Genomic DNA, 5,115 nt, shown 5'->3' with positions numbered 1-5,115 from the left:
TTCGTAAGTGGCTCACATAATTAATAATATCGATAGTCTAAGCGTCTCAACGTTTAAGGTACAAACTTCATTTACCAGTATTTGATAGTGCCCAATTTTCAAACCAAAAGGACGTGAATGTGTCAAATTCAAATTTAAAGGTTTAAAATTACGAGATGTAAAGAAATATTAATACAAAACGAAACATTGCATACTAAATTTAAAACAGATATTTAATATTCTGTATAAGTGAGTCAGTCAGAAGTAAAATGGGAGATTGTTTTTTTGTACCTATCGATAATAGAATCCTCTCTATCCGACCACAAGCAGATATATCTGGAAATTGGCAAGCTGGCTCCAAAAGAAAATAAAAGAATACATTACCAAGCACTAGATTACGATAAACTGTATAACGACGCCTTAACAACAGACTACTTTAACGAAGAGCACGACTATTATTACCTAGAAAAGTACATAACGGAAATGATAGACAAGAATAGAATAAACAAGATAAAAGTTTTAAATGATTTGCAAGATGAATGGATTAATAAAAATATAATTGACTCAATAAATTTAAGAAACAGTTTATGGCAAGAAAGTAAACTTAAACCGCAAAATAATAGTATACAAAATAAATTCCGTCAAGAACAATACCGAGTGAACATGCTAATCAAGAAACATAAGAAAAGTTATTACGAGTACATCAATTTATTTCATAAAAATTATAATCAACCTAAAAAGATGTGGGAAACTATTAACAACTTAGCGCTAAATAAAATTAAAAACAACAGTGCTCTTCCAAACTTAATGTCAAGTTCGGGACTAATAACTGAGGGTACGGAAATCTGTAACTTATTTAATTTATTTTTCTCAACAGTTGGCACAGAGTTAGCAAACAAACCAGCGGAATCCCCATCCGCGTACCGGCCTATCGTGATGCTCGACGAGGATGCCAAGCTTTTTGAGAAGGTTGTGGCGTCCCGAATCGTGGAGCACCTCGAGGAGGTCGGTCCGGATCTGGCTGCTAATATAATAATAATAATAATAATAATACGTTTATTTCAGACGTTGGTACATCCATATGTCGTTAGTGTGTTAGTAACAATTGTACTTATATTATGTTAGTATTGTTAGTTATTATATTTCTCTTACATACCAATTTTTTACATTTATCTTAGACCAATGGCTATCTCCATACAGTGCCTTTGAATGGAGCAGTCCGGTCTAGCGGCAATCATCTTTAGGATGCTGTTGGGGCTGTTACGCAAGCGGTGTAAATTGGACGCCGCCCTCTTACGCATAATTGCATGGAATCCGTCCGTGCGTGAGTTGGCAAACATATTTGAGGCGCTACAGCGCCACGGCAGCCCCAGCAACATCCTAAAGATGTTGTTATACTGCACGCGCAGGGCGTTGTAGGCCCGACAAGAATACGTCACCCACAGTCCCCCGGTGTAGAAGGATTGGCAAAATGCCTTAAATAGGGTTACCTTTACGTCTGCGGTACACCGAGCGAATCTGCGGGCAAGCATATTGCCCCTGACTGACAACGCCCTACGTTCCCTCTCAATATCATCATCATCTTTTAGACTGCTGGTGACAATGTGGCCCAGGTATTTAAATCTCTCTACTAATTTTAAAGCCTCTCCATTAAGATATACAGGCGGTACACGGCGCAGCCCCTGTCTGGGTGCTTTAAATACAAGAATTTCACTCTTTTTGGAGTTGTACTTTAGGCCGTGTATCTCCGCATATGCCTCGCAGATCGACAAGAGTTTCCTAAGCCCAGCTATCGAGGGACTAAGCAACACCATGTCGTCCGCGTAGCTAATATTGTTGACACATACATCATCAATGTGGCAGCCGACATGTGTGCTACTCAGTCGCTCGACGAGCTGGTTTACATATAGATTAAATAGAAGGGGTGAACTCAACCCACCCTGCCTCATGCCGCATTCCAACCTGTACTCATCCGACAAAGCACCAGCCCACCTTACTTGATTTTTCTGGTTATCATACCAATATTTAAGAAGGAAGATGTATTCAGGCGGCACACCTACATCCCCCAACTTCCTCCATAATACATTATAAACGACTAAATCGAATGCCCTAGAAAGGTCAAGGAAACATGCGTATACCGAAGTTTTCCTTGCGGTGTAGTACTTGACAGTGTGTTTCAAACTAAGAATGGCGCTCTCGGTTGATACACCCGGTTTAAATCCAAATTGCGCATCATTTATATTAATGAACTTATTGAGATAACCATTTAACACACTATCAAAAACCTTGGCCGCAGTTGTAGCAAGCGAGATGGGGCGGTAGTTGCTCATATCGGACGCGTCACTAGTCTTATTTTTGACCACCGGTATTACGATAGTTCGCATTAGCGGCTCCGGTAAATATGAGTGACCTAAGCACAGACTGAAAAACAGCGACAGAACACGTGGTAGATGAACTCCAGCGTATTTAAAATGTTCAATGCTGAGACTATCGTGACCAGGCGATTTTCCACCCTTCATTTTCTCAATTATATTAGCTATAGTCTTAGCAGATATTTTAGTATTCAGCTCTGTTCCGATGGTCCCAACATCACTCATATTGTTAGGTACTACACTTAAGGGCGACCGCGCAGTGAAGTGACAACTAAAAGCGTTAGCAATGTCTTTGTGAGTACAAGCACCACCAACACTCATCGGGAGGCTCGGCCTAACATTCATTTTATTTGTATTCTTCCAGAAGCTCTTAAAATCTTTGGATGAGTGATCAGAGGCCAAGATATCCATTTTTAGTTGTTCCTGCCGGTTTTGGCACCATTTTAATTTAGCCTTGAAATGTTTTCTAGCCTCCGACATCTCATTAAAAATGCGACCACTAGATGGTTGTCCCGCTAAAAGCCACATTTGGAATTTGAGCCGAGCCTCACGATGAGGGCCCGCAACGTGCTTATTCCATCCCGTGACATATCCTCCCTTTTTTCTACATTTGTCTCTATGTGTACATATTGCAGCCTGTGATAATATATTTACAATATTAAAATACATATTATTTAGGATCCTGTGATGGTTATTATTATTACAGAAACTATCACAACAATCGCTTAGTTCCTGTGGGAAGTCAATGAGTCTCAATTTAGAATGACAAATTTCATGATATTGACTAATTTGTTGCACATGTCTATCGCCCCATATAACACGATTAGTAAGATTCGATTCAGTTATACACTGTGTGACTTTAGGCTGAACTTTATTTAGGTCACACTCAATTATAAGTGGATAGTGGTCCGACCAATACACATCATATTTTACTGTTACATTAATGACTGTATCTAGTGCCGATTTAGTGACGATGCAGTGGTCCAACCACCTATTGCAACCGTGAGCCTCACTATAAAATGTAAATGTATTTTTGTCACACATGTTTATATCCACACATAGCCAATTATGGTCCACACAAAAGTCTAACATTTCCTTGTAAAATAATTCACTAGGATGAGCATTAAAGTCTCCTAATATGTAAAAAGTTTCAATACCCTTGTTTTCTTCTATTTCAATTACCGATCGTATCGCACCGAGACACTCACTAAACTCAGATAAATTGTCATAAGAGTTAGTAGGCATATATACACTGAAGATTATTACAGATCTACTACTTACAGAGATTTTGATGGCACAGATACGCACAGACACCCCAGAAAATACACTCTTACGCCACAGCAACGCCACCCCTCCATAGGGCCTTCCGCTGATTAGACCTGCCCCTGTGTCGACAGCAGACGTACCGGTGCATCCAAATTCATCACTTATTGTACTGAGAAATGCCAGGTCATGAGGCAGTAACCAAGTTTCCTGCAGAGCTATCACATCAGCAAACTGGCACATTTGTCTAATACCTTCAATCGATCTTTTAACCGATTTACAGTTAAAACTAATTAATTTAGTTAGTCTATCCATTTGAGTACTTTATTAAAACTAGTTAACTATTGGTGTTAGTGCTGTCTAGGTTCCTGTTATCAATATTCTTTTTATTTACACTCTTTTCGTAAAAATTTACAAATCGTCGGAACGATATGCCTGACGGCCACAGCTTATCATCCAAGAAAATATCCATTTTATGTTTAGTTACAAAAACTTTATACGCGTCGTAGTCCTTTTGCCGTTTCATATTAATTTTCACTAACGACACAGTTTCATTAGTTTTCTCGTATACGTAGCTAATGATATCCTGTTCAGATACTGTTTTATCGACGTTTGATATAAACAACGGCACCTTTATTTCGGCCGCTTTAAACTTTCTATTTATTTGTTGGGACTCAGTAGCACATCCTTTTTGACTAATAAAACGGTTTCTTAGCCTCCTCTTTTGATGTAAAATCCATTCTTCACTCTTTTTTGGTTCTTTCCAGTCACCTTCCTTCTGTATTGCCTCCGAAAACGATACTCCTTTTGTCTTATCTATATCATAGGCCTGCTTATGCGACCGCTCAGGTGATTCATTTATTGCCGTTAGGACCGCTTGCACTTTGTTATCAGTAATACGAGTGCAGTGCAACGAGGTACCTGGTGTTATCTCTCTCGCACTTTCAATAACAGATTCGCGCAAACGAGCAGGCGACGCTTGTTTCTCCTCACTCACATTTATATTGCTTAGGTGCGAGCGCGGCGCGGAGCCGTTACATGATTTAGTGGAAAGGGACGGACAATAATCAACGGCACTCTCATGATATCTTAACCTACCTCCCCTTTTTGTATTCACGTTATTCTGTTGATTCAATACTAATTCAGTTTTACAATATTCATTTAATTGACTATTCAATTCACTTTTTGTAACATAGTCATGTTGGATGTTTTGTATTGATTTTTCTAATAATAACATCCTTTTGAGTAATGGCGTTACGTCTATATGATCAAATGTAACAGGGGGTAACTTTTCCAATCTCCTCGCTACAAAAATTGGAACCTGTTCAGGGTCTGTTTCCTTCAATAAGCAGATTATATCTTCAATATTTCGTAGTGTTTTCCCCTTTCGTTTTCGTAATGATGGTCGCTTACTCACAGATTCAAACAGTAACGATTTTGCTATATCAATCTCGTCCACACTAAAAGCACTTTCACATATCTGGACAATGCTTTGCTCGTC

This window comes from Epargyreus clarus, unplaced genomic scaffold (assembly GCF_041222505.1).
Source record: "Epargyreus clarus isolate Ecla_fem2 unplaced genomic scaffold, WU_Ecla_fem_2.2 ptg000013l, whole genome shotgun sequence".
In the NCBI taxonomy this organism is placed as follows: Eukaryota; Metazoa; Arthropoda; class Insecta; order Lepidoptera; family Hesperiidae; genus Epargyreus; species Epargyreus clarus.
This window is presented reverse-complemented; position numbering follows the sequence as displayed.